Genomic DNA, 21,321 nt, shown 5'->3' on the forward strand with positions numbered 1-21,321 from the left:
TATGAATTTACAAATGCTCAACATCGGTTGAATATGTCTGGTGTCAGTAAACATCAGCAAAAAAGCTTAATTACAGTTAGTCACCAACGCTCTGGATAACATGAAAACAGCCTAACCAGCTCTGCTAGGGCAAGTAAAAAGGTCAGCGTTTGGGTGGGAGCTAAACCTAGATGATTCTTATGGCATTGCACATGGTCATTGTGAACCAGAGTGACTTGACACAATGGGCCAAACAAGCTGTACAAACAAAAACAGACACAACACAGGGTGTCCAAATTATGAAAGAGGTTGCAGTCTGCCGTGAAGCGTTCATCCATGTATACGGGTAAGAGTCTAGCTACAGTTTCAGATAATGTATGTTTCTAATTTTGTTAAAGCTTACTGTTAATTAACTCTTACTTCTACCACCTCCTTTTTCGAACATTCTGTTAAAAATCACGCAACTTTTCAGCGTCCTGCTACTCATGCCAGGAATATAGTATATGCATATGATTAGTATGTGTGGATAGAAAACAAAAGTTTCTAAAACTGGTTAAATCACGGCTGTGACTATAACAGATCGTGTGTTTCATTGAAAAACGCAAGAAAAACTGCTCTCTGAAAGCTAAAAATAATTTCCATAAGTCACTTTCATGGGTTGTTAAAAGAGGACAAAATTTAATATCGACCTGCATGCAATTCATACAAATTCCACACGATGTCGCCATTGTCGTCATTTTCAATTGAATTTTTTGTTGGAAAATCCAAGTATCTGGCATCCGTTTCTTCCAGTCTCCACCAGGACGCTGTAAATGTGGACAATGGCAGCCATTGATTTGCAGACGAGGAGCTATTGAATATACATCGCCCTGTAATCATTTTGATAGATTATAAACGTTTACTAATACCTAAAGTTGGATTACAAAAGGATTTCGAAGTGTTTTGTGAAAGTTTATCATCGACTTTTTTAATTTTAAAAAATGACGCAGCGTTTAAAAACGCTGTTTTTTTCTGAATGACACAGCTTCCATAGAAAGCTATTTTGGGTATATATGGACCGATTTAAACGAGAAAAAGACCCAATAGTGATGTTTATGGGGCATATAGGAGTGCCAAGAAAGAAGCTCGTCAAAGGTAATGAATGTTTTATATTTTATTTCTGCGTTTTGTGCTGCGTCGGATAAGCAGAGTCTTTGTTTACGTCGCATTCAGGCATTTTGAGGTGGTGCATGCTATCAGATAATACCTTCTCATGCTTTCGCCGAAAAGCATTTTAAAAATCTGACTTGTTGGCTAGGTTCACAACGAGTGTAGCTTTAATTCAATACCCTGCTTGTGAATTTTGATCAAGGTTTGAGTTTTAACGAGTACATTTAGCATTTAGCGTAGCGCATTTGCATTTTCAGGTGCCTACTTGAGACATATGCGTCTCAAGTAGAATCAAGAAGTTAACTAGCTAGCTGACGTTAGATGGCTGGCTCGCTGGCTAACATTACGTTTATGATCTGTGTACAGTAATGTTATCTCAGAATGCCATTTCACATTGCTAGTTAAAAACTGTGAGATTCAAGCCCTGAATGCTGATTGGCTTACAGTCATGGTATATCAGACCGCATACCATGGGTATGTCAAAACCTTTATTTTAACTGCTCTAATTAACCATTTTATAATAGCAATAATGCACCTCAGGGGTTTGTGGTATATAGCCAATATACCACAGCTAAGGGCTGTGTCCAGAAACTCAAATTTGCATCGTGCCTAAGAACATCCCTTAGCCATGGTATATTGGCCTTATTGCTTAATTATAGCCTAATGTTAGCTAGCTAACTCAATTAGCTAACATTGAACATATTTGGTTAACTTTAGCTAGATATGACAATCGGTTTGTATTGCTAGTACTCTATGGATTGGGATTATGGTTCATTGTTTGTTTAGCTAGCTAGCCAGCTGCATGTCTAAACAAAAGACCCCAAGTTAAAGCTTACTGTTAGCTAGCGAGCTGACGTTCGATGGCTGGCTCGCTAGCTAACATTACGTTTATAATCTGTGTGTAGCAGTGTTATCTCAGAATGCCATTTTGCATTGCTAGTTATAACCTAATGTTAGCTAGCTAACTAAGTTAGCTAACATTTAACTTATTTGGTTAACTTTAGCTAGCTACGACAATCGGTTTGTATTGCTAGTACTCTATGGATTGGGTTTATGGTTAATTGTCTAGCTAGCATGTCTAAACAAAATACTCCACTTCACCAGGGGATTACATGACCCATCAAGTTAGCCAGGTGAGTCTGACGGTGATTATGGCTATCTATTGTATAATAATTACAGAATATTTGTATCTGGAATTTGTCTTTAAGCATCAGTAGAACACACCTGACTCTCCTCCACCATTCATACAAGGAGAATTATCTAATGCCTCCAATCAAAAAGAGAGCTGGCCCAAGCATGGACAAGTTACACCTGAAGCATGTGGACTTGCAGCGAGTTGTGAACTTCATCAACAACTATGCAGAGGATAATGCAAGAGTATTACCACGAAGCCACCCAGGACACAAACACTTTGGTGGAAAGCTGCTGCCATCCCATGTGACAAAAGCAGCGGTGTGGTGTCACCACAAGGAATCGATGACAACACTTGGTATGTAAAGCATAAACAACGTTTTGATTATTTAACTTACCTCCAACATGATTGACACTACATTTATTGATCTCACATATTTGTTTTTGTTATTTCCTGTTTAACAGCTTCGATGCTCTGGAGCCTGGTGTTGTTGTCGCCAAGGAGCGTTCGGGACCAGGTTTCAACTGCTGTGCAACGTGGACATCCTTCTTCCCATAGATGGTCTGCCTGTTCAAGCACCACCTGGACTGGACACAGCTAGACAAACGTATCTTTTTGAGAAGATCCGGGAGTTTAGCGACAAAGAGGCTATGGACATCACATGCCCTGCACCAAAGTCAAGGGCAGGACAGAAACAGGCTTTCCAAATATAGATTCCCTTGTTCATGCGTGGTTCAGACGGACCAGTCATAAGCATTATCTGCAGTGCCTCTATTCAAATGACTTTTTTTTCTGCTGCTCAGCCACTTTACCCCTGATTGTATGCATATCTATCACTCTATCACACCTCATCTATCACTGATATCATTATTGATATTGTTCTTGTACATACTGTATATTATTTGATTTATATTGACACTATCTATATCTGATATTGGTACTATGCACGTAACCATTTGGCTGTACCGTTTACACTTTCTGGAGAAACCCATCCACTTAGCAAGATGTGGCTGGTGTTACAGCATTTCTTTCATATGACCCATCAATATAGACAAGTGTGTCTGGGTAAGCGTCATCTAATATTTATAACATATTTTTATCTGGACACTTTCTGTTTACCTGGAATTTTTCCTTATTGTTGGCAGTGGTGTAAAGTATTTAAGTTATGTTTACTTTTACTCAAGTTTGACAATTGGGTACTTTTTCCACCACTGATTTTAGGCTATTGCTTTTACCACTTTTAGTCTTAATCTTTACTACACTACTCACTGTTTAGCACATGACCTCACATGTGAATCCTTAAAGAGATGGGTGGGGCTGGCAAAAGAGAGCTCTCCAGCAGTAGTCCCAAAATATTCAAAGGCCATTTTCTCAGAAGTGAGGTTACAAGTTTATCAACTTTCCCATTGTTCTTCAAAATGCAGTGAACGATATACCATTTTGTAACGCTGTGTCTCTACTTTTATCAAATGTAAACAACAGAGTTTAAAATGTTGCTACATAAGACCGGAACAAGGTGGTCAGTCACATTTTAGCAAATTTATAAATAAGGAAAATGTATTTACATAAGTATTCAGAACCTTTGCTATGAGACATGAAATTGAGCTCAGGTGCACCCTGTTTCCATTGATCATCCTTGAGATGTTTCTACAACTTGATTGGAGTCCACCTGTGGTAAATTCAATTGATTGGACAAGATTTGGAAAGGCACACATCTATCTATATAAGGTACCACAGTTGACAGTGCATGTCAGATCCAACACCCAGCCATGAGGTCAAAGGAATTGACGGTAGAAAACCGAGACAGGATTGTGTAGAGGCACAGATCTGGGGAAGGGTACCAAAACATGTCTGAACACAGAAGGGTGAGAATGGCCTTGTTCAGGGAGGTGACCAAAAACCTGATGGTCACTCTGACAGAGCTCCAGAGTTCCTCTGTGGAGATGGGAGATCCTTCCATAAGGACAACCATCTCTGCAGCACTCCACCAATCAAGCCGTTGTGGTAGAGTGGCCGGACGGAAGCCACTACCCAGTAAAAGGCACATGACAGCCCGCTTGGAGTTTGCCAAAAGGCACCTTAAGGACTCTCAGGCCATGAGAAACAAGTGTATCTGATCTGTTGAAACCAAGATTGAACTCTTTGGCCTGAATGTCAAATCTCACATCTGGTGGAAACCTGGCACCATCCCTATGATGAAGCATGATGGTGGTTGCATCATGCTGTGGGGATGTTTTTCAGCAGTAGGGACTGGGAGACTAGACAGGATCGAGGGAAAGATTAACAGAGCAAAGTACAGCGAGATCCTTCATGAAAACCGGCTCCAGAGCACTCAGGACCTCATACTGGGGTGAAGGTTCACCTTCCAACAGGACAATGACCCTAAGCACACAGCCAAGACAATGCAGGAGTGGCTTCGGTACAAGTCTCTGAATGTCCTTGAGTGGCCCAGCCAGAGCCCGGACTTGAACCCCATCAAACGTCTCTGAAGAGACCTGAAAATATATATATATATATACACAGTATATATATACACTATGTATAACCTTTCATTTAACTTTTAAACCTTTATTTTAGCATCAAATACATACTGGGGCGGCAGGTAGCCTAGTGGTTAAAGTTTTGGGCTAGTAACCGGAATGTTGTGAGATCGCATCCCCTGAGCTAACAAGGTAAAAATCTGTTGTTCTATCCTTGAACAAGGCAGTGAACCCACTGTTCCTAGGCTGACATTGAAAATAATTTGTTCTTAACTGACTTGCCTAGTTAAATAATGGTAAAAAGACTTGAGACCTAGGTCTCTTTTTCAAATGTATCCTGTATCATACAACATACACTACCGGTTAAAAGTTTTAGAAATGTCACGCCCTGATCTGTTTCCCTGTGATTGTCGATTATTTTCCCCAGTGTATTTATCCCTGTGTTTCCTGTCTCTCTGTGCCAGTTCGTCTTGTATGTTTAGTCAAGTCAACCAGCGTGTTTTTCCCCATACTCCTTTTCTATTTTCTTTTGCTAGTCTTCCCGGTTTTGACCACTGCCTGACTCTGGACTACTTTCCCGCCTGCCTGATCATCCTGCCTACCCTGACCTTGAATCTGCCTGCCCTTCGGTACCTATTGGACTCTGAACTGGTTTTGACCTTTGGCCTGTACATGGCCATTTTCTTGCCTACCACTTTTTGGATTCATAAACATTGTAAGACTCCAACCATCTGCCTCCTGTGTCTGCAACTGGGTCTTGCATTGTGCTTTGATAAGAACATCTACTAATTCAAGGGTTTTTCTGAATTTTTACTATTTTCTACATTGTCGGATATTACTGAAGACATAAAAACTATGAAATAACACATATGGAATCATGTAGTAACCAAAGCAATGTTAAACAAATCAAAATATATTTTATATTTGAGATTCTTCAAATAGCCAACCTTTGCTTTGATGACAGCTTTGCACACTCTTGGCATTCTCTCAATCAGGTTCACCTGGAATGCTCTTCCAACAGTCTTGAAGGAGTTCCCACATATGCTGAGCACTTGTTGGCTGCTATTCCTTCACTCTGCAGTCCGACTCATCCCAAACCATCTCAATTCGGTTGAGGTCGGTGATTGTGGAGGCCAGGTCATCTGATACAGCATTCCATCACTCTCCTTCTTGGTAAAATAGCTCTTACACATCCTGGAGGTGTGTTGGGTCATTGTTTTGTTGAAAAACAAATGAGTCCCACTAAGCACTAAGCGTATCGCTGCAGAATGCTATGGTAGCCATGCTGGTTAAGTGTGACTCGAATTCGAAATAAATCACAGACAATGGCACCAGCAAAGCACCCCCACACCATAACACCTCCTCCTCCATGCTTTGCGGTGGTTAATACATATGCGGAGAACATCCGTTCACCCACAGAGACACGGTGGTTGGAACCAAAAATCTTCAATTTGGACTCATCGGACCAAAGGACAAATTTCCACCGGTCTGATGTCCATTGCTCGTGTTTCTTCGTCCAAACAAGTCTCCTCTTATTATTGGCGTCCTTTAGTAGTGGTTTCTTTACAGCATTTCGACCATGAAGGCCTGTTTCATGCAGTCTCCTCTGAACAGTTGATGTTGAGATGTGTCTGTTACATGAACTACCATGTTGTGTTGCTACCATGTTGTGGTCATGTTGTGATGCTACCATGTTGTTGTAATGTTGTGTTGCTACCATGCTGTGTTGTCATGTTTTGCTGTTAAGTTGTTGTCTTAGGTCGCTCTTTATGTAGTGTCTCTCTTGTTGTGATGTATGTTTTGTCCTATATTTATGTTGTATTTATTTTTTATTTTTTAATCCCGGGCCCCCATCCTTGCAGGAGGCCTTTTGCTTTTTGGTAGGCCGTCATTGTAAATAAGAATTTGTTCTTAACTGACTTGCCTAGTTAAATAAAGGTTAAATAAGTATATAAAAACTCTTGAACTCTGTGAAGCATTTATTTAGGCTGCCATTTCTGAGGCTGGTAACTCTAATGAACTTTTCCTCTGCAGCAGAGATAACTCTGGGTCTTCCTTTCCTGTGGCGGTCCTCATGAGAGTCAGTTTCATCATAGCGCTTGATGGTTTTTGCGGCTGCACTTGAAGAAACTTTCAAAGTTCTTGACATTTTCCGGATTGACTGACCTTCATGTCTTAAAGTCATGATGGACTGTCATTTCCCTTTGCTTATTTGCACTGTTCCTGCCATAATATGAACTTGGTCTTTTACCAGATAGGGCTATCTTCTGTATACCACCCCTACCTTGTCACAACACAACTGATTGGCTCAAACATATTAAGAATGAAAGAAATTCCACAAATGACCTTTTAACAAGGCACATCTGCTAATTGAAATGCTTTCCAGGTGACTACTTCATGACGCTGGTTGAGAGATTGTCAGGAGTGTGCAAAGCTGTCATCAAGGCAAAGGGTGGCTTCTTTGAAGATTCAAAATTATTAAATATATTTAGATTTGTTCAACACTTTTTGGGTTACTACATGATTCCAAATGTTTTATTTCATAGTTTGTTTTCACTCTAATTATACAATGTAGAAAATAGTAAAAATAAAGAACTACTTCCCTATATTGATCACTACAAAAACATTATATAGGGCAGTGTTTCCCAACTCCAGTCCTCCAGTACTCCCAACAGCACACATTTGTGTTGTAGCCCCAGACAATCTCACCTGATACTGGAGGACTAGAGTATAGGGACGCAATGCCTGTGTACAGTAACCTTCTCATAATGCAACAATCTCCTTCTCAAATACACCACCAACCCCCTGGACAGGTAATAAATAGCAAAGCTGGATGTTGTTGGATGTTGCTTTGCTGGCTTACAAAATAAAACATTATATTTTGGAGATTTATATTTTGAATATAATAGTGAATCATCTACAAGTTTACTACAAGGGACTGTACAGTTTTGTCAGCTGGAAGGTTGTCCTGATATCATAGTGGGAAAGAAATACAACATATACAGTGGGGCAAAAAAGTATTTAGTCAGCCACCAATTGTGCAAGTTCTCCCACTTAAAAATATGAGGTACACTTCAACTATGACAGACAAAATGAGAAAGAAAATTCCAGAAAATCACATTGTAGGATTTTTAATGAATTTATTTGTAAATTATGGTGGAAAATAAGTATTTGGTCACCTACAAACAAGCAAGATTTCTGGCTCTCACAGACCTGTAACTTCTTCTTTAAGAGGCTCTTCTGTCCTCCACTCGTTACCTGTATTAATGGCACCTGTTTGAACTTGTTATCCGAATAAAAGACACCTGTCCACAACCTCAAACAGTCACACTCCAAACTCCACTATGGCCAAGACCAAAGAGCTGTCAAAGGACACCAGAAACAAAATTGTAGACCTGCACCAGGCTGGGAAGACTGAATCTGCAATAGGTAAGCAGCTTGGTTTGAAGAAATCAACTGTGGGAGCAATTATTAGGAAATGGAAGACATACAAGACCACTGATAATCTCCCTCGATCTGGGGCTCCACGCAAGATCTCACCCCGTGGGGTCAAAATGATCACAAGAACGGTGAGCAAAAATCCCAGAACCACACGGGGGGACCTAGTGAATGACCTGCAGAGAGCTGGGACCAAAGTAACGAAGCCTACCATCAGTAACATTCTACGCCGCCAGGGACCTGCAGTGCCAGACGTGTCCCCCTGCTTAAGCCAGTACATGTCCAGGCCCGTCTGAAGTTTGCTAGAGAGCATTTGGATGATCCAGAATAAGATATAATAAGATATAATAATAATATTAATCCTAGGCAGTATCTGTTGTCTGAACATACAGCAAGATTGACTTTAAAATAGCATGTCTGTCCATGTCCTGAAGGCGCCAGAAAATGCCCTCAAATCTGGCCACTAGGGACAACAGTGAGTGCTGTTAACATCAAATAGGCTTGGGTTTTGCTAAAACATAATCCCATTACTCTGGATCCGATATTTGCGTGTTCAATCCCAATGGTAGACATTTTTTTCTATCCCAAAACTTTAAGGTCCTGCCCAGTCAAGCTATTTCGCTAGTAAAAATAACCTTTGAATGACCAAAACGTCACCATGTCATGCCCTGACCATAGAGAGCCATTTATTCTCTGTGTTGGTTGGCGCGTGATAGTGACTAGGGTGGGTCATCTAGGTGATTAATGATTTTATGTTGGCCTGGTATGGTGTGGTTCCCAATCAGAAAGAGCTGTTTATCGTTGTCTCTGATTGGGGATCATATTTAGGTAGCCATTATCCCCATTGTGTTTTGTGGGATCTTGCCTGTGTGCACACCAGTAGCTTCACGTTTCGTTTGGTAGTTTGTTGTTTTTGTTCGGTGTTCAGTTATTAAAGGACGCCTACCATGCTGCACCTTTGTCCAATCATTACGACGATCGTGACACACCCATAATATTTTTACACTAGAAAATGCTCAGAATTTAAGAAATGGCATCTTTTCTCTCATCTCTAACTACCAGGAAGCCCGAAAGAATAGGCTGAGTGGGGGGGGGGGGAGTTTTTATTCATGAGCTTGCCTTGACTGACAGCTCCTTTTGGTCGTTGCCAGGTAACAAGCTAAACAATTGGCCACATGTCATTAATGACGAGGTAAACAATGGGCAACATGTCATTCTGAGCATAAATAGTATGCCTCAACCCATTTTCTCTGCAAAGTGCCCTCATGGTCAACAGATCATGGACTGTTGAATATCAGACAAACAGCAGCAATACCCAATTGCAATTCTATTGTTTTGTACCTAATTACAGAATACAGTTCACTTATACACTTCTTCACAAGAATTAGTAAATCACCTTAGAAGCTTAGACATAAGGGAATGTACAGTGCCTTCAGACAGCATTCATAACTCTTGACTTAATTTACATGTTGATGTTTCAGACAAATTTTAAAAGTTTTTCTCACACATAATACTCCATAATGACAAAGTGAAAATATGTTTTTTCAAATGTTTTGCCACAAATTATTGAAAATGAAATACAGAAATAATTTACGTAGGTATTCACACCCCTGAGTCAATACTTTGTAGAAACACCTTTGGCAGCAATTAAAGCTGTGAGTTTTTCTGGGTAAGTCTCGAAGAGCTTTCCACATCTGGATTGTGAAACATTTGCACATTATTCTTTTTAAAATTGTTCAAGCTCTAAATTGGTTTTTGATCATTGCTAGACAAAGATTTCCATGTCTTGCCATAGATTTTCAAGTAGAATTAAGTCAAAACTGTAACTCGGCCACCCAGGCATATTCACTGTCTTCTTGGTAAGCAACTCCAGTGTAGATTTGGTCTTGTGTTTTAGATTATTGTCCTGCTGAAAGTTGAATTAATCTGCAAGTGGGTGGTGGAAGGCAGACTGAACCAGGTTTTCCTCTAGGATTTTGCCTGTGCTTAGCTGCATTCTGTTTCTTTTTTTTATCCTGAAAAACTCCCAGTCCTTAACGATTACACGCACACCCATAACATGATGCAGTCACCACTATGCTTGAAAATATGGAGAGTGGTACTCAGTAATGTGTTGTATTGGATTTACCCTAAACATAACACTTTGTATTTAGGACAAAAAGTGTATTACCTTGCCACATTGTTTGCAGTATTACTTTAAATGTGTAAAATATTTATATTCTGTACAAGCTTCCTTCTTTTTTTGACTATGTCAATTGGGTTAGTATTGTGTAGTAACTAAAAATCTTGTTGATCAACCTCAGTTCTCTCATATCACAGCCATTAAACTCTGTAACTATTTTAAAGTCACTATTGGCCTCATGGTGAAATACCTGAGCAGTTTCCTTCCTCTCCGGCAGCTAAGTCAGGAAGGACGCCTGTATCTTTGTAGTGAATGGGTGTATTGACACACTATCAAAAGTGTAATTAATAACTTCACCATGCTCAAAGGGATATTCATTGCCTCTTTTTTTTGGTCCCCTTCTTAGTGAGGCATTGGACAACCTCCCTGGTCTTTGTTATTGAATCTGTGTTTGAAATTTGCTGCTCGACTGAAGGACCTTACAATTATCTGTATGTGTGGGGTACAGAGATGAGCTAGTCATTCAAAAATCATGTTAAACACTAATATTGCACACAGAGTCCATGCAACTTATTATATGAACTAATTTAGACTTGCCATAATAAAGGGGTTGAATACTTATTGACTCAAGACATTTCAGCTTTTCCTTTTTAATTCATTTTTACAAATTCCGAAAAACATTAATTACACTTTGACATTATGGGGTATTGTGTGTAGACCAGTGACAAAAAAATCTATATTGAATCCATTTTAAATTCAGGCTGTAACACAACTAAATGTGTAAAAAGTAATCTGGTGTCAATACTTTCTGAAGGCACTGTACATAAAAACAGCATACAATAAGTGTACTGGTCAATTTATTGATGCCTCTTCATTAGCAATATAGCTGACAATATGTTCCGAATTGCATATATTGATCAGACATTTATTTTACATTTTACAATAGGCCAGCATAGCCAAAATATTTGTCAAAATGAACACTCTTCAGAAATAATGGTGAGACATCATTTGACAGAAAAAATATATCACAGCCTAATATACAGTGCATTCGGAAAGTTTTCAGACCCCTTTTTCCAACATTTTTTATTACATCCTTATTCTAAAACGGATTCAATTCACCAATCTGCACACAATACCCCATAATAACAAAGAAAAAACAGTGTTTTATATTTTTTTGCGAAAGAAAATAACAGAAATATACAATTATTCAGGTCAATTACTCTGTACTTTGTTGAAGCACCTTTGGCAGCGATTACAGCCTTAAGTCGTATTGGGAATGACAATACAAGCTTGACACACCTGTATTTGGGGAGTTTCTCCCATTCTTTTCTGAAGATCCTCTCAAGCTCTTTCAGGTTGGATGGAGAGGGTCGCTGCACAGCTATTTTCAGGTCTCAACAGAGATGTCTGATCGATCGGGTTCAAGTCAGGGCTCTGGCTGGGCCACTCAAGGACATTCAGAGACTTGTCCCGAAGCCACTCCTGCATTATCTTGGCTGTGTACTTAGGGTCATTTTCCTGTTGGAAGGTGAACCTTCGCCACAGTCTGAAGTCCTGAGCCTCTGGAGCAGGCTTTCATCAAGGATCTCTCTGTACTTTGTTCCGTTCATCTTTCCCTCAATCCTGTCTCCCAGTCCCTGCCGTAGAAAAGTATCCCCACAGCATGATGCTGCCATCACCATGATTCACCTTAGGGATGGTGCCAGGTTTCCTCCAGACGTGATGCTTGGCATTCAGGATAAAGAGTTCAATCTTGGTTTTATCAGATCAGAGAATCTTCTTTCTCATGGTCTGAGAATCCTTTAGGTGCCTTTTGGCAAACTCCAAGCGGGCTGTCATGTGCCTTTTACTGAGGAGTGGCTTCCGTCTGGCCACCCTACCATAAAGGCCTGATTGTTAGAGTGCTGCACAGATGGTTGTCCTTCTGGAAGGTTCTCCAATCTCCACAGAGGAACTCTGGAGCTCTGTCAGAATTACCATCATGTTCTTGGTCACCTCCCTGACCAAGGCCCATCTCCCCCGATTGCTTAGTTTGTCCTGGCGGCCAGGTCTAAGAAGAGTCTTGGTGGTTCCAAACATTGTCCATTTAAGAATGATGGAGGCCACTGTGTTCTTGGTGACCTTCAATGCTGTAGATTTTTGTTGATTTTTTTTGGTACCCTTCCCCATATCTCTCCATTGAGCTCTATGGACAATTCCTTTGACCTCATGGCTTGGTTTTTGCACTGACATGCACTGTCAAATGTAGGGCCTTATATAGACAGGTGTATGCCTTTTCAAATCATGTCCAATTAATTGAATTTGCCATAGGTGGACTCCAATCAAGTTGTAGAAACAGCTCAAGGATCATCAATGGAAACAGGAAGCACCTGAGCTCATTTTGTGTCTCATAGCAAAGGGTCTGAATACTTATGTAAATAAGGTATTTCTGTTTATTATTGTTTATAAATTAGCACATTTCTTCTAAAAACCTGTTTTTGCTTTGTCATTATGGGGTACTTTGTGTAGATTGATGAGGATTTGTTTTTTATTTCACCCATTTTAGAATAAGGCTGTAACGTAACAAAATGTCGAAAAAGTGAAGGGGTCAGAATACTTCCCAAATGAAATGTAGGCACACAGACTCCCTACAATGTGCAGGACCCCATCCGAACACTTTTTTTTTTTTTACTATAAGCCTAATAGTCTATTAGGTACACCACCCCGTTCTTGAAAATGTTTTGCTCCTACAGACAGTGAGTCCCGTGGCAGTGGCTTGCTATATAAAGCAGGCAGACAGGCATCAAGGCATTAAGTTACTGTTCAATTGAATGTTAGAATGGGCTAAATGAGTTACCTAAGTGTCTTTGAGCGTGCTATGACCATCGGTGCCAGGCCTGACATTTACAGTATTTCAGAAACCTGGGATTTTCACGCATGACAGTGTCTAGGGGTTACCAAGAATGGTGCGACAAACAAAAAACATCCAGTCAGCGGCAGTCCTGTGGGCAAAAAAAACCTTGTTGATGACAGGACAAAGGAGAACAGTGGTGTGTAGAACGGCATCTCGGAATGCACAACTCATCCATTCTTTTCACGGATGGGCTATTTCAGCAGATGAGCTCACCGGGTTCTACTCCTATCAGCTAAAAACAAAAAGAAGTGGCTCCAGTGTGCACGCGATCAATTGAGGAGTGGAGAAACATTGCCTGGTCCAACGAATCCCGGTTCCCATCCTGCCTGGTGTCAACGGTATAGGCTGGGAGCGGTGTTGTAATGGCATGGGGATTGACCCATGTACCCTGCTTCAATCAAGCAGGCTTCAGTCACCCACTTAGCTTCAGTCATCCCCAAGACTGAAGCAGGAGACAAATCCAGCAATTGCCTCTTCCTTGTTAGGCCTATCACACTGGACAGAAAAGGGTCCTGGGATGGACAGCAAGCACAGCCTCCCCACATACGGCGCTGGATCAAGGTGACCTCGTTGAAGTGTAAGGATTTGGAAAGTGAAATACTAATAACCCCCTCCCTAATCATCATGATTAGCCCCAATGACAAAAGCTGCATCAACTGTAAGACAACAACCCACACACTCGAATGGCAAAATACGATTTTCAGGGGTGATTTACAAATACTATACACACCGCAAAAAAACACATAGTGACTATCAGGTTTATTACAGAAAATATATAATTCACAAGTCAAAAGCAGCCACAGCCACAGTTGCATTATCTCATGTTAGCCCCCCGGATCCTCCCCAAAATGTTGGCTACCGTGTCAGACTCATCAAACTCTGATACTTATGTTACGGTCAGCACTTGCAGGATTCACTGTCAATGAAGGTACAGCATCCGTCTTCAGGATTAGCTTCCTGGCAATACCCATTGAATGTTCTCCCTAGTTAATAAAGCAACTTCATTCCAAATGTGCACTGCACAGACGAGACATGATTGTAATTTTCGGTGCAGCCTGTCCACTTGAAATGAAAGCAGCCACTGCTGTCCGATGTCTTCATTCTTCAGAAAATAGACTAACGTAAAATGTACACTATGGTATCCAGTCACAACACCGTGTGCATTTGCCGGCATTCTGGCAAATAGCTTGCTAGCTAACAGTGTTGCAATTGCATACAATAAGGTCAGAAACACTTTTAAACATTTCATTTCTTATTTCTTTCTTTTTTAGAAGCTAACGTATATAGTCTAATTCCATTCCTCTCTCTACTTAGAACTGTGTCTTTTCACTGTAATTACAAGCTACTTAACACTACTGCAATGTTCTGCTTCCTGGCTAAAGTAAGAGCCTCCAGGGGATATGGCTCCCAGTGTTACTGTCCTCACTGAGACAGGCAAACACTCTCTCATCCCCTCAAACACACCTGCGCTCGCACACACACACACACACACACACACTTCCTGGAACAGATGAAAACTAAAAGGTATCTTCACAAGCTCTCATTTCCATTGCTCAAACCTCAAACTCACATCACATATAGAAAATATTTTTTACGTGAACAGACAGAAATTCCCTGTTGTGTAGGAATACAGAGAATACAGGACAAATACTGATAATTATGGGAAAAAAATAAGAGAAATAGGCCTACAGAGAAAATCCCTGCATAAGCTTCAGACATGCTGTCTACCACGCTCCCCATATAAGCCCAGAATCTACCCGCAAACACTGCACACACAAACTCCTGCAGACACACTCTCCTGAAGACATATAGATCATACACACCCGCAAAATGCCGAACACTGCAGGTGCACTCCCACAGATACACACACCCCTGCTTACACACTCACATGCAAACACAAACACTCCAGCAGATACATGCACACACTCCTTGAAGACAATACATTCCTGCTCACAAACACACTTTCTTGAGGAAACGTATGTACTTTCACGATACTAGAACATTAAACATGGTTTGGTACAAGAATGTGTGTTACTTTTGGTACTTTTGTCAAATGTGTCTCATGTCGTCTACTGATTGTCCCCTTGTAGCACGAGAGCACCGTGCCTGCTCCACTTATTTCTAGCTCTAGCCTGTCCTGAGGAAACACCGCAATCACTGGGAGTCTGGGCTGCATCACCACTCACACTGCACAGAAGTTAACACACTTGAATAATGCTACACAGCATGTAGAGATGTTGAATCTACTAATTACTGTTCCCAAAACAATGTTCAGTACGGAACACAACTATGCAAGAAGATACCGCTTCCAGCTTTGTAGGCTAACGTTCCTTGCTAGCTTACAGCTGAAGCCAACCCTAGTACCTTGTTTGCGATAATATGCAAACCATAAAGGAACATTTTGCTCATAACAAAGCTGATTGCTACCACAAACGTTATTCATTCACTTCGTCTCCCCCGCCTCACGTCTCTCCCAGTCAATATCATATTTGCTCAAGCCTGGAACAGACTTTGTGTGTGAATGATGTCATTCGTCTTAAAGAGACAGCACACACTTTTATAAAATAAAAATTACTTATTCTATGCAAATGTTGTTGATCAGTACAATAAAATAAGTCCAAAATGGAAGGTAAACAGATTGTTTTTCATCTGTAGCCATGTGAAATCAGACAAAACAAACTCAATAAACTCAATGCATGAGCACACTCATATTGAATATGCCCCCGCTGACAAGCTAAAGGCCCATATAGGTTTTACTGTAGGACGTTGGTCTGGATAGACAGAATGTCACAAATCACTAAATGTATTTAGCTCTACAAAGAATCTATTCCTATAAATGTTTTCAAATGGACTTGATTGAACACACAGAAAATACACATCCTGTCACGCTAAGTATGTGTACCACACACACACAGAAAATACACTCACACATACCACACTTGACTATGACAGACAAAAAATTCTGAGTTGTAAAAAGTAATCAGGAATGGTAATATCGTCTTTCACTCTATTTCGCTATCTCTCTCTTGCTCTCTCTCTCTCGCTCTAACTCTCACTCCTCTCTGCTGTCCTCAGCGTCAACGCAGCACTCTATATCTTATCCCTTCCCTACCTCCCTCCCTTGCCACCATCCATCTATATTTTACAAAAGAGAAGTGAAAAGCTGAAATGAATAAATCTTATCTTACTGTGAAGTCTGTGTGCTACACTGGTGATTCCACAAATCAGACGCTTCACTTCGGGGAGGAGAGGGATATAGGTTAGTGTAGCCACAGAGAGATACCGCTCAGGCTAACAAATAGCTAGTGTTGTTTCCCATAATAAAACAGACAATACTAGACACTTCAATATGCCTCTTCACCAACTGTAAGACCGTAGAATCACTAGAGAGCCCCTGAAACTAAGTCTCACACTGACTCATATCCACACACACGTTGTATATTTCATGTCGGTCCTAGACCCTTTACCTTGGTCCCGGTCTTGTGTCTGTTTCTGACCTTGTCGTTGGATCTCTGAGACCTCTTCACATTGATGCCCTGAGTAGACACACACACACACACACACACACACACACACACACACACACACACACACACACACAGTCCAGTGTTGTCTCAGTAAAACATTTTACATACTGTGTGACCAAGTGTACCTACATCCATGAAAATACCACTTTTCAACCAACCAGCATGAAATCAACTCACATAATTACTCTGTGTGCGTGTGTGTGTGTGTGTGTGCGTGCGTGCGTGTTTGCGTGCGTGCGTGCGTGCGTGTTTGCGGGTGCATGTGTGAGGTGTATGCACAAATGCGTACAGTGTAGGATGTACATTGCATCAACGTGTGAAGGCTGGTGATTCACACAGTTTTGCCCTACTGTATTATCGTGATGTAACGTGTTTGAATATGAGACGTTTATTTACATCTGTGGATGTGTGTGTGTCTGAGTTCATATGCAGTCACACTTGTATACACTTGTAAATGTGGGTACTATGTCTGTATTACTGTAAGTATGACTAGTATGTGTGACCAGTCTTTCCCATGCTTCTCTGTGTGTTCAGTAATCACTGTATATGCTCTACTGTATGTCTACAGCGTGTGTACAGTGTGTGTGTGTACAGTGTGTCTGTGTGTGTACAGTGTGTGTGTCATTCCTCCATAAGAAACACAACTAGTCCAGTACAGTAGTTACCGGGTCCTCCATTGTAAGAGAGTGAGAGAAGAGGATAGAAAATAATTGGCATGCGATAGAAAAAAAGAGTACTCACAGTTAGTCGTAGTCTCAAGGTCCTCTCTCTTCTCTCTCTGTCCTGTTACTGACTGCTGGCTGTCACTCTGCTGGCATTCTGTCTCTGTCTCCGTCTTTATCTCTCTCTCTCTCCGCTGCTATCCCTGCACTGGACACACACACACAGTCACACACTCCTCCGCTACCAAAGGAAGTGTTCAGAGCAAGAGAACGAGGGAGAGCGAGTGATGGAGAAGCGAGTAAGCGAGAGGAGCGAGTGAGCGAAAGAGAGAGAGAGGAGGAGGATGAAGAGGAGGAGAAGGGAGGGCTGGTGTGTGTGAAGTGATCTGTTAGCCAGTGTGTGATTGGGGCAGAGCGGATTCAGAGGCTCTACTGTTGCTAGCGTGTCTCAGTAGCGTGGGTCTAGTGTGCTGTGTTTGTGTGTGAGCGCTCACAAATTGCTCGGAGCCAGCACGATACAAGAAACACACACACACCAACACACACACACACACACAAGCAGACTCTGGATTCAGCGCTGACACAGAGAGAGGGGGAGTGAAAAAGATATAAAGAATGAGGCGCTCACACACACGCCTGTTCTGGTTGGCACTCGTTGAACAAGGGATGGAGAGAGAGAGGAGGAGGACGAGGAGACGGGAAAGAGGAGGAATAGAGAGAGAGAGAGAGAGAGAGAGAAAGAAAGAGAGCACTGACCTGGTGCCAGTTTGATGTGTGTGCTTCAATGGGACCCAACGCAACACACACTGACATGTAACGAGCCACGGAGGACAGACAGACAGAGGCATCTCTCGCTCCACTCCTAATTTACGCCATTCTCTCCATCCCCCTTCCTCTCTTCATTTACAAATAAATAGTTTTTAGTCTTTCTGCGGCATCATCACGTATGTGGAGTCCAATGTTGTGAGTTCATAGCAGATTGAGGCAGGTTGGATGGCCCTGTCGCTGCACTGCCTTCTCCCCAGCCCTCTCTCTCTCTCCTCGATACGAGACACTGCACTCCACCAGATTCAATTAAAAGTGAGATTAGCAATTACCCAGCGCTCATGACCTAACACTGATCCAATGTAGCTCTGCTTGGCTGCCTACCCCACTCTGCTCGGACTGCTACTTCCCTCAGGGATCAGACTGTCATGAGGTGTCTTACTGACTCTGAAGATTTGTTTTTCACCCCAGAGTGTGTGTTGGGGGGGGGGGGGGGGGGGGGGGGGGGGGATATTAGTGTGTGTGTGAACGTGTTTAAATATTCTTGTGGGGACCACAAGAATAGTAAACCATCAAAACAATTACCAACTGGGGACATTTTGTTGGTCCCCACAAGGTCAAATGCTACTTCTGAGGGGTTTAGGGTTAAGGTTGGAATTAGTGATTAGGTTTAGGGTTAGGAGATAGGGTTAGTTTTAGGGCTAGGGTTAGGAACTAGGGTTAGGTTTAGGGTTAGGATTAAGGTAAGGGAAACAATTATTTTGAATGGGACTGAATTGTGTGTGTGTGTGTGTGTGTGTGTGTGTTTGTGTAAAATTTGATATAGTAGCCTAAACCTATTGCTGTTATATTGAACTGGGTGAATGGAATATGAATGAGAGTGTGTGTGTGTGTGTGTGCGTGTCGTGCAGCAGAAGCTATCTGCAAAGGTTGTAGCAACGTTGTGTTAGGTATAGGTAAAATTTTATTTCGTAGCCAAACCTACCTCTGTTACATTGCATTAGGTGAATGGAATATTAATGTGTGTGTGTGCGTGTGTGTGTGTGTGTGTGTGTGAAGGGGTCCCTTGCATGTTCTATCACAGCCAGTTAACACCTCCACCCTCCACCCAGATAGGCTGACATGAGACACATCCAAGCCTACCTGAGTGCTCCCTCACACCCCTGGTCCCCTGGAGGTTCCATGCAGTAACTACTACTCAACACCTCCATACAGCTTAATTCATTCATACCTGGAGGGACAGGGATTGCCTTGTAGTGTGTGCTCCAAATGCCACCCTATTCCCTATATAGTGCAGTACTTTTGACCAGGCCCATATCCCCTTATAAAGTGTCATGACGTTGGCCTGTGGGTAAGGTTTACAACCCCCCCATAAATACCTTTCTCCCATTCCTCTCTTGACTCTACTGAAGGACACTTGAAAAGCCTTTGTTAAACATAGAGAGTCAGGGAACATAAAAAGGTGGGGGGAAAGGAACCATATTTCGGTAATCCAACCAGTTGAAAATATACATTTGTACTTAATGAATATGATGTCAGTTCGGTTGTCATCTGTGACATTCTTATTAATGATAGGATGACATAAACTGTATCTTGGAAAGTCTACACACAGATTCACATGGAATTGTTATGCAATTTAAATGTTTAAATATGAAACTATTTGTGAAAAGATTAAATGTAATTTTAGCTTCCAAGTGAGAGAATTGGGTTTTCATAAGGTTAAAGCTCTGCTCCATCAGTGGCCCGCCCCTGTGAAGAGACATTGGTTATAAACTATGAAACACAACCTTCTCTCCCTCCACTATATAAGCCCTTTATGAAAATATAACTTTCTGTTCCGGGTACATTAGGGCGACGGTCCGATGTCAGAAGGATTCAGATAATAAGCTGTTCCGGGTACATTAGGGCGACGGTCCGATGTCAGAAGGATTCAGAAAATAAGCTGTTCCGAGGACGTGAGGACGATGGTTCCACGTTAAAAGGACTAACATGTCAACTACAGAACTAAGCCAACCTCAGCGTGAGCTTTGGTTGTGAATGGTATGAACTTTGAACTCTTACTCACTACAGAAGTGATACCTCCTGGCCATTGAGTTAGCAGCGGCCGCTATAAACGTGGGCTAGGAAAGGACGGACGACGGATCAAGTCTAACACACAACGACAATACTACAACGTATTCAGTTTACCACCAGAGACATTCTTCCGAGGACAGGAAGATCTCTGTTGGGCAACACGGCCAGCATCTACGATCAACCTGCCGAAGCGCAGCTCAGAGTAAATATTGATTGCATTTTCCTTTTCCAAATGGGCGATAATTTAGTATGCATAAGATACTGTATTTACGACAGCATAGCTTCTCCCTTTTTTCCTCAGTCTTCCCGTTCTTTCACTCAAACCCAACCCCCTTTCCTTTGTGTAACCAGCCGTCATTTCAGCTCCGTTCACCCGGGACGTTTTCTGTATGACATAATTTGCATTCTGTGTAGATGTAATTCTGTGTGATTATTTAGGTATTTAGTAAATAAATAATTAAACCAAAGTTTGTATTGCTGATTCAACTTGTTAGCCAGGGTTTGTGAAGTTAACCAAGAATTTACAACTTTCAGATGAGACTGAAATAAGGTGACGATTAATATTGACTGCTATTGATGTAAAATATTACCAGGTCTTTAAGAGTTTATTCGGAAGATAACAGCTCTATAAACATTATTTTGTGGTGCCCCAACTTTCTATTTCATTACAGTTACATGATTAGCTTAATCAGGTACTATTAATTACAGAGAAAGGATTTGATTTTATAGAATAGCATGTCATATCACTTAATCCGGCATAGCCAAAGACACGACAATAGGGAATAGGGTGCCATTTGGGATGCAACTAGTCTGCTAGAGCTAGAGGCTGCCCTTAACCACAGATCAACGATCAGAATACCTTAGCCCTGAAGATATTCCTATTCATAATGGGATGATAAATAACTGTCCCTGTATCAGTGGTTAGGAGCAAGTTGGCAAGCCAACCATTTTTAGAATGCAGAGAATAAAATGTATTTTGTCGTAAAGACATACACTGAGTGTACAAAACATTAAGAACACTTGCTCTTTCCATTACATAGACTGACCAGGTGAATACAGGTGAAAGCTATGATCCTTTATTGATGTCACTTGTTAAATCCA

The 21,321-nt window shown here is 41.4% G+C and overlaps 1 protein-coding gene across 1 annotated transcript in view; it reads right to left on the bottom strand.

Annotated features, from left to right (window-relative positions):
* LOC139381353 (RNA binding protein fox-1 homolog 3-like) overlaps positions 1–17,635 on the bottom strand; it is a 753,561-nt gene extending 735,926 nt beyond the window's left edge. Inside the window, exon 1 of the mRNA XM_071124817.1 lies at positions 17,462–17,635. The gene's annotated coding sequence lies outside the window, so the exon portion shown is untranslated. The remainder of the gene's footprint in view (positions 1–17,461) is intronic.
* Positions 17,636–21,321: the final 3,686 nt, after the last annotated feature.

Source organism: Oncorhynchus clarkii, chromosome 23, assembly GCF_045791955.1.
Source record: "Oncorhynchus clarkii lewisi isolate Uvic-CL-2024 chromosome 23, UVic_Ocla_1.0, whole genome shotgun sequence".
Lineage (NCBI taxonomy): Eukaryota > Metazoa > Chordata > Actinopteri > Salmoniformes > Salmonidae > Oncorhynchus > Oncorhynchus clarkii.